The sequence below is a fragment of the Ailuropoda melanoleuca genome, chromosome 2 (assembly GCF_002007445.2).
Source record: "Ailuropoda melanoleuca isolate Jingjing chromosome 2, ASM200744v2, whole genome shotgun sequence".
NCBI classification, from domain to species: Eukaryota; Metazoa; Chordata; class Mammalia; order Carnivora; family Ursidae; genus Ailuropoda; species Ailuropoda melanoleuca.
The window spans coordinates 195,435,739-195,445,464 of record NC_048219.1 but is presented as its reverse complement, the minus strand read 5'-3'; the positions used below and the strand labels follow the sequence as shown (position 1 = coordinate 195,445,464).

Below are 9,726 nucleotides of genomic sequence, written 5' to 3'. Positions count from 1 at the left end.
CCAGCCACCTTGTGTACGAGAATGCTCCGGCTCCTGGGAACTGAGTCAGTTCCCAACCTTCCCCCAAATCAGAACCCTTGGGGATGGGAGTCCCAGGAACTGCATTTCTAATAAACTCCTCTGGTGATTTTTATTAAAAGAAAGTTTTAAGAACCACTGCCGGGGGGGGGGGGGGCGGGGGGGNTGGCTCTTGATTTCAGCTCAGGTCATGATCTCAGAGTCGTGTGTTGGGCTCCGCGTTCAGTATGGAATCTTCTTGAGATTCTCCTTCTCCCTCTGCCTCTGCCCTTCCCCCTACTCTCTCTCTCTCTTTCTCAAATAAACAAATCTTAAAAAAAAAAAAAAAGAATCATTGCCTGGCCTTCTCCTGACCTCCACCTTTGAGGGAAGCCGAGGCTATAGGTCGGCTCACGGGGCTGGGATCAGCCACTGCTCCTGCCCATGAGAGAAGCATAAGGCCTGAAATCGTAAATCACCTGGTGAGAACTTTCCTGATGTTGCAGCCCTCTTAGTTGCTCGTCTGTCTTTAACACCAACACGTGCTAATCTCCCTACTTAACAGAGAAGGAGAGCAGGCCTCCGAGGCTGAGCTTCACCAGCCACAGTGACAACCCACGGGGCACAATGTTCTTCAGCAACTGTTCATGGTAAGTGATAGTGGTTTTCAATTTCAAGCACAGATACCAAGTTCCCTCGAGAACCTACTACAAAATAAGTAAGTCAATTTAAAGGAAAACGTTAAGAAAACAGTAATACAAAGGGTAAGCTGAGGAAGGTGGCAACTGGGGAAATTACTTACTAGCCAGGGTTCTCCAGAGAAACAGAACCAAGAACACACACACACAGACATACACACATGCATACACAGATCTGCATATGTGCACACACCTACACACAGAGAGACATATGTATAAAGAGATTATTATAAGGAATCGGCCCACATGATTACAGAGGCTGAGAAGTCCCACGATCTTCAGTGGACACACGGGAGATCCAGGTGGCCGATGGGTAGTTCCAGTCCAAAAGCCGGCAGGCCCGAGACCTAAGAAGAGCTGATTTTTCACTTGGAGTGAAAATCAGGAAAAGACCGTTTGCTTCAAGGGAGTCAGGCAGCAGGAGTTCCCCCTGACTGAGCCTGTTTGTTTCCTTCGGGTCTTCCACAGATTGGCTGAGGCCCACCCACACTGCGGAGGGCAATCTGCTTTCCTCAGTCTCCCATCCAGATGTTAATCTCAATCCAGATACACTCTCACAGACACATCAAGAATAGTGTTTGCCCAAATGTCTGGGCACCCTGTGGCCCAGTCAAGTTGACCCGTAAGATGAACTATCACACTGCCCAATACAATGCAAGCAATCTGGTGTGTCAGAACATGCTTGCACGTGTGTGTGTGTGTGTGTGTGTGTGTGTGCGCGCGTGTGCATGTGTAAGGAGCGGCTCCTTGGCCCCTGGGGTTCACTCTGACTAGAGTAGCTAATTTTCAGGTTGACCAGATGGTCAGACTGAGATGTTCATAAACATCTAGCAGGACAACCTGGTTCAAGAAAGTAGCCAACACTTTTGTTCTGACTTATAAATATCACCTTACTCCCACTGGGCAGGTGGACTCATTCGAGGAAACTTCTTCCTAAAGCTCTACCTTTCTGACTCACACCCAGTTCAGCTGGGTACCCGGGCCTCTTGTCAAAAGAAACTTGGCAGGTTGAAATCAAAAATGCAAATGCGAGCTGTAACTGTCATTATGGCTCTCTTTCCTCCGTAGACTTAATTTGCTTTGAGCTAAAATACTGAAATACAGAATCACCACAAAGAAAGACAGCATTGTGAACAGCGTTAACAGAAAGACTTAAGATTTATTTACAGGATGCACACTTTCTAAAAAAAAAATAGCATGAAGTACACATATAAAATAATGAAAGGTCTCACTAAATTATTGCATTCCTATTAAATCTGATTACCACTGAAACCTTTTGCAATTCTTTGTTCTTGTGTTTAGCAAATACTTATTAAATGACCACTTATTATTTATAAACCAAGGAAAGGAAGCCTAAAAACTGAGCATTAGGGACTGTTAGGTAAAAAGTGTAATCTTTTAAAATCACAAATCCAATCCTTTCACTGGTCTGCTCAAAATCTTCAATGTCTCCCTCTTGCAGCTCAGCGAAGGATCAGACTCCCGCCTGCGGCCTCCCACACCTGTAAGGCCTACTGGCTCATCCTTCCTCCGTTGCTGGGATAGTGGCCCCTCCCCCACCATGCCCCACAGACACTGTCCCATTTCTCCAGAGGCGAGATTGTCAGGCCTTTTCTATAAAGGGCCAGATAGCAAATATTTTAGGATCAGTGGCCCACAGGGTCTCTGTTGTAGCATACAAACAGCCGTAGACAATGTGTAAGCATAGGGGCATGGCTGCATTCCAATAAAACTTTATTGACAAACAGGTGGTGGGCCAGATGTGGTCCACCAGCTAACATCGTCTGCTGACCCTGCTCTTCTCACTCTGGGCCAATGCACACTCCTGCCGCTGCTGGTGTGGCCCATGCTTTCTTGCCTGGCTAATTCCTGCTCTTCCCTAGGTTTCTCTAAATGATCCTTGCCCAGGAAATTCTTCCCTGACTCCTCCGAAAAACTTCTGTCTTTTAGGGCAGTTATCACAGTTGTCGTTAAAGTGTGGGTGCACGTGCATATGTGTGTGAGATGACCCGGCTTCTGCCTCCCCACAAGTCACCAGGAACAGCCTGCATTGCTCACCATTACATTTCCAAGCCTGGCACCCGGTAGAGGCTCAGTTAATATCTGTTGATCAAATTAATAACTAAATGAGTCCTTGACCAAAAGAACGAGTATATGCATGAAAGCTGGGAAAACTTGCATTCTTGATTACCAGGCTTCACAAATGAGAAATGGATACATCCTTACTTTCCTCTACCCAGAGCCCCTCCCCAGGCAAGGCCATTGGGTCAATGCAATTGCCTTTGTTTTCTTTCCTTTGGATGTGATTTCCCCAGGGAGTGCGTGCATGGCTCTTTCCAAGTTTACCTTCCACTCACCAGCTCCAAGGCTCAGAGTGAGTTATTGAGTGTCTCTGACCTCCCATTTGCTCACCTGTAAAAGCCATCACCACACTCACCTCATGGGGCCCTAGCGAGGGTTAGGCGGTGACCTGCAGTGCCTGGTCATTGTTGTTGTTGTAAGTGTGCGACTTCCCATGATTTAGAACATCGGCATTTCCCCTCTGTGTGGAAAATCAACAGCAGGCGCTGGAGAGCCCAGGAAGCCACCGACACTGTCAGACGACAAAGGCCGACATGTGTATAAGTATTTTCTCCGGGAAGAATGTGAACATCCCATCTCTCCCTTCTTATAAGCATCAGACCTAAGCAAAACATTTTTCAGGGAACATGTCAGGAGAATTTGATATAAAATGCATTCCTAATGCCTACCACACCAGTATTTACCACAGAGAAAATTCTGGAACAATCTGCGTCCAAATTACGGGGCAGGGTGAATAGATCATGATGCATACAGCCAATGCTGTGCAATGCAGACTTTAGTTTGTTTACCAAGTATCTCTAAGACCAGGATATGTTTATGTTATAATGTTAGACAACAACAACCGAAAAAGATTTAAAATTACCTATATAGGGACCTCGTTTATGTAAAGAAAACGTATTCAAGAAGACAGATACTAACAATGTCTCCCCTCTGGTTAGCGACACTGTGGCTGGGTGTGTACGTATATATTCACCTGCCTGTATTTTCCACATTTTCAAAGCAAGTATGACGTTGGTGATCAAGAGAGAGAAAGTTTGTCCAACTTTCACTTATGGTTCCCTGGACAGAAACCATAGGGAGGTACACATATTCCCAGTCTTTGAAGACTACTCTAGACTTTGAAGTCTGGTGTCAGAACCCTACCTCGACTTCAGGCTGTGAAAGGTCCAGACACAGCCCCTGGCAGATTTCAGATTGGGCTGCCAGGCGCAGGCGAGTGCATTGGTCCACAGCCCACACACTGGTCTCCGAGAGCCAGGAAGGGAAGGGCAGGCCACCAACAGGGAGCGCTGAACTGCTCTGCCCCTAGCTACTTGTGAAGGGGTGTGGGAGAGCGGCCACCTTCTGCCAAGGACACAGCTAAGCCCAGGTTGCAAAACTACCAGCTGATATTCGTCATTATGGTTGGGTCTTACACTCACCACCTTGCTAAACCCTCAAAACCCACCAAGGAGATCAGGACTATATTATCCCCTCTTTACAGATGAGGAAACTAAAGGTCAGAAAGTTGCAGTAAATTTACCAGGAGTTGGATCTAGGTTCCATCCCCTCTGAAACTCTCGCCCACTAGGCAGAGGCAAACAGACCCTCTTCCCTTGACCTGAAGCCTGCATTGCTCTGCTGGACTCGGTACCAGCTTCCTCAATTACCGCCTGGATTCTCTTGATTGGATTTGTTCTTATGTGGGGTCTTCAGTTCTTCAATAAATATTTGTTGCAAGCCTGCATTTCATGTGACATTCCTGTAGGCTGGGGGGTTTAGAAGGTGTTCTGTACGCATTACAGCTCCCAGTCCTTGCACAAGGGGCTGATGGACCAGATGCAGAGAGCGGTGTCTGGAGGTCGTCTTAAGTCATGATTCCTGCCTGAGCTTGCAAGGGGCTGGCAGCCCACAGGTCAGATGCAAGTTCAGGCTCTTTTAGCCACAACTGGCCACAATCTATGCCAGGCAGACAGGCTCCACTTTGACTTGAGAAGAGCCACAGCGTTCCAGCTGGCGGGAAGGGCAACACACAGGAAGGGAAGCAGGATGAAAGCAGACAGGGAAGGAGGAGGAGGGATGAACAGGAGGATGAGTGGGCGGTGAGGAGACCTCAGGGGAGTGGGGGCGCCTGGCCAAGAAGCACCGATGGGGGGTGTTCAGTGTTCTTCCCGCACCGCCTGTGGCCTCTCACCTAGGACACGCTAAATTGTGTGACAGCTGAGCCTGGGGTCACAGGCCTGCTCACTCGGGAGCTTCCGGGCATTTGCTCCAGCTGTCCCGCTGGTTCTCTCCTCTGTCAACCATACTCCAGGTCGTGGTGGGTGGGAAATGACTCATTAATAAGCACGGAGGGCGAAGCCCGTCCAGCCCCAAGGCTGGGGAAGACGATGTGTGTTTTAAGAAACCTCCAAACCAAGATACCCGACCCTGTCCGCAGAAACTTAACCCATCCCTCTCCACTTGGCTCCACTGCCTGGTTCCGGATGTGGATCCCCGCTGCTTCAGGTCAGCTGAGTCTCCCCGCAGGTAGGCTGTTCCATTGCTGTCAGTGTAGCTGCACCCAAGAACCCCCACGGGGCTGGGCAGAAGCTCACAACACCTGGGAAGTCAGCCAGATCTGGGCTCGAATCCTGCCTCCGCCACCATGGCCAAGGTCACGGCTTGGCCCCTTGGTGACACAGTTCTCATCTGTACAACAGAATGATTATACGAAGGGGCCGGGATTGGGCTAGTTTCAAAGAGCGTGGTGCGTAGGGTACAAAATGCCCTCAGGTTTGCAGGTCTGGAGACTGGGTACTTCCTTAAATTTCGTGCCTTTAAATTAGGCAGCTTTCTTGCCTTACCTTAGTCCGGTCCTGCTCGTGGGCACTGTTGCACGAAGCCCAACCACCTGTGTACCCTCACCTCGTGCCCGTACAGCTGCGCTGAAAACCCCCTCTGGTCTTCCAGGGAGTTGCCCACGACGTTGTTTCGCCAACGGAGGGTCGCAAGCCACTGATGTAATTGATGTGAAATCAATGTAGAGAGCCACGGCCAACATTAAAAAAATTGAAAGAGACTAGACTTGCCTGGAGTGGAATAAAAATAAGAGTATCAGAATATATCGTATGTGCTTTTCATAAGATGCTTGCTTCAGGGGTGTGTGTGTGTGTGTGCACGCGCGTGCCTGTGTGTGTGTTTGTGTGTGTGCGTGTATGTGTGCATGTGTGTGTGCACATGGTGTATGTATGCGTGTGTGTGCACACGGGTGTGCACGCACATGGTGTGTGTGTGCACATGGTATGTGTGTATGTGTGCGTGTGTGTGCGTGCGTGCGTGTGTGTGTGCGCACTAGTTTGGATGTCAACTTGTTTCTTATCATGGCCTAGGACGTACCTGCTTCTCCTGGGCCTGCTGGTCTGCACCCAGCCAGCCCCCATCTCATCTCAACCTGTCCCCAAGCACACGGTGGCGGGGATGCCGAGTCTGGCAGGTCCGTATTTTGTGCACATCAGAGTTTTTTGTGTGCTTGCCTCCCCTGTGAGGGCTCTTGCCCTCAGCAGCCAGTTTCTGGGGGATGATAATGACCTACTGATGTCATCACTGTAAGTTCTGGCCACAGTCATGGCCACAGCCAAGCCTATGGGATGGGAAGGTCAGACTCATGGATGAAGCTCGGGCTCCAGGCACATCGGGTGGGGGTCCTGTCGTGGTCCAGACCCTGGGTGAGGCCATGGTGTGGAACCATGCAAGGTGAGTCTCGGGAGGGACAAGGTGAGAGCCTTGCTCCTAGCCTTACTACCCCTGAGGACATGAGTGGAGCTGGCTCAGAAAAAAACACCTGCTTCCTCGTGCAGCTGAAATTATGCTTGGAACTCCCATTGGTAAAGAAGGAGATGCCAACACACATAGGACATAGGTCCTCTCCTGGGAGTAAGATACAGACTCTTACCTAGCCGATAGTAAAATGCTATACATAAAGATGCCGAGGTGCTGAAAGCGGCCGAGAACGGGAGCTGGTGTTTCCTAAGCGCCTAATGCAAGCTCGTGTCCCTGCTGTTTCATTCCATCATCAGAAGAATCTCTGGTATGAGTGCTGTTACATCCATGACAGATAAAATGGAAATTGCCCTACATTTTTAAGAGTTGGGAACAGAACTCAAACATTCATGCATGCTTGATGCATTCCTTTATTTATTCAACAAATGGCAATCAAGCAAAAATTAGAATCACATGCTAGGCAAGATACAATGCCCTCAAGATGTTCATAGTCTCGTTTGGGAAGATGGGTGGGTAACATTTAAGTGCACTCAAGTCACCTATGTTCTTTTGACTCAAAGTGGAAGGTCCCCTGGGGGAGTGGGGAATTGTGCCAGGACAGGGTGGCTGGGCGTAGGATTGCAATGCTCATCTGGGTGAGGTCAGTTTTGAGAACCAGTCAAAATAGGTTCACATAGCAAGGGCATTAGCAGAACAAAATAAGCAAAGGGGTGGAAGGGTAGGAGGGAGGTTCAGCCCTACGGAAGGAGACCATTTCCAGGAGACGGGTGGGCAGCAGTGCAGTGTGGCCCGGAATCCCAGAGGAAGATGGCGGGCAGTGGGTGGATAGGAGGCAACTCTCAAATCCGTAGGTAAGTAGTTTTATGAAACAGGTCCTTCAGCCTCCTCTGCCCGAGTCTTAGTCATGGAAGTGACATTTTCCTTAATATCCAACTCAGAGGACAGCCAGCCTCAAGTGTTCTTGACAGTTCAGAGCTCAACGAAGACTGAGAAGTGCAACGGGGCACCTGCGCTTACCCTGCGAAACAGAAGAGAGATGCCATGTCCGTGGGTGCCATTTTGAGGACTGCAGAGGTCATCGCTTTGGAAAGTGTCTGCTTGCTCCGTTTTCCCACAGACACACCTGCATCCACGTGGCATAATCACCAGGAGGGNCGTTGCACGAAGCCCAACCACCTGTGTACCCTCACCTCATGCCCGTACAGCTGCGCTGAAAACCCCCTCTGGTCTTCCAGGGAATTGCCCACGACGTTGTTTCGCCAACGGAGGGTCGCAAGCCACTGATGTAATTGATGTGAAATCAATGTAGAGAGCCACGGCCAACATTAAAAAAATTGAAAGAGACTAGACTTGCCTGGAGTGGAATAAAAATAAGAGTATCAGAATATATCGTATGTGCTTTTCATAAGATGCTTGCTTCAGGGGTGTGTGTGTGTGTGTGCACGCGCGTGCCTGTGTGTGTGTTTGTGTGTGTGCGTGTATGTGTGCATGTGTGTGTGCACATGGTGTATGTATGCGTGTGTGTGCACACGGGTGTGCACGCACATGGTGTGTGTGTGCACATGGTATGTGTGTATGTGTGCGTGTGTGTGCGTGCGTGCGTGTGTGTGTGCGCACTAGTTTGGATGTCAACTTGCTTCTTATCATGGCCTAGGACGTACCTGCTTCTCCTGACCTGCTGGTCTGCACCCAGCCAGCCCCCATCTCATCTCACCCTGTCCCCAAGCACACGGTGACGGGGATGCCGAGTCTGGCAGGTCCGTATTTTGTGCACATCAGAGTTTTTTGTGTGCTTGCCTCCCCTGTGAGGGCTCTTGCCCTCAGCAGCCAGTTTCTGGGGGATGATAATGCCTACTGATGTCATCACTGTAAGTTCTGGACACAGTCATGGCCACAGCCAAGCCTATGGGATGGGAAGGTCAGACTCATGGATGAAGCTCGGGCTCCAGGCACATCGGGTGGGGGTCCTGTCGTGGTCCAGACCCTGGGTGAGGCCATGGTGTGGAACCATGCAAGGTGAGTCTCGGGAGGGACAAGGTGAGAGCCTTGCTCCTAGCCTTACTACCCCTGAGGACATGAGTGGAGCTGGCTCAGAAAAAAACACCTGCTTCCTCGTGCAGCTGAAATTATGCTTGGAACTCCCATTGGTAAAGAAGGAGATGCCAACACACATAGGACATAGGTCCTCTCCTGGGAGTAAGATACAGACTCTTACCTAGCCGATAGTAAAATGCTATACATAAAGATGCCGAGGTGCTGAAAGCGGCCGAGAACGGGAGCTGGTGTTTCCTGAGTGCCTAATGCAAGCTCGTGTCCCTGCTGTTTCATTCCATCATCAGAAGAATCTCTGGTATGAGTGTTGTTACATCCACGACAGATAAAATGGAAATTGCCCTACATTTTTAAGAGTTGGGAACAGAACTCAAACATTCATGCATGCTCGATGCATTCCTTTATTTATTCAACAAATGGCAATCAAGCAAAAATTAGAATCACATGCTAGGCAAGATACAATGCCCTCAAGATGTTCATAGTCTCGTTTGGGAAGATGGGTGGGTAACATTTAAGTGCACTCAAGTCACCTATGTTCTTTTGACTCAAAGTGGAAGGTCCCCTGGGGGAGTGGGGAATTGTGCCAGGACAGGGTGGCTGGGCGTAGGATTGCAATGCTCATCTGGGTGAGGTCAGTTTTGAGAACCAGTCAAAATAGGTTCACATAGCAAGGGCATTAGCAGAACAAAATAAGCAAAGGGGTGGAAGGGTAGGAGGGAGGTTCAGCCCTACGGAAGGAGACCATTTCCAGGAGACGGGTGGGCAGCAGTGCAGTGTGGCCCGGAATCCCAGAGGAAGATGGCGGGCAGTGGGTGGATAGGAGGCAACTCTCAAATCCGTAGGTAAGTAGTTTTATGAAACAGGTCCTTCAGCCTCCTCTGCCCGAGTCTTAGTCATGGAAGTGACATTTTCCTTAATATCCAACTCAGAGGACAGCCAGCCTCAAGTGTTCTTGACAGTTCAGAGCTCAACGAAGACTGAGAAGTGCAACGGGGCACCTGCGCTTACCCTGCGAAACAGAAGAGAGATGCCATGTCCGTGGGTGCCATTTTGAGGACTGCAGAGGTCATCGCTTTGGAAAGTGTCTGCTTGCTCCGTTTTCCCACAGACACACCTGCATCCACGTGGCATAATCACCAGGAGGGAAATGCATTCC

General features: G+C 49.6%; 1 long non-coding RNA gene across 1 annotated transcript; it reads right to left on the bottom strand.

Moving 5' to 3' along the window:
* Window positions 1-347: 347 nt before the first annotated feature.
* LOC117801168 lies at window positions 348-5,820 on the bottom strand. Its single transcript, XR_004623691.1, has 3 exons — window positions 5,664-5,820; window positions 3,133-3,288; window positions 348-1,063 (listed from the first exon to the last, which is right to left on the bottom strand). It is a non-coding gene; the product is annotated as an uncharacterized LOC117801168 (long non-coding RNA).
* Between the last annotated feature and the right edge of the window lie 3,906 nt (window positions 5,821-9,726).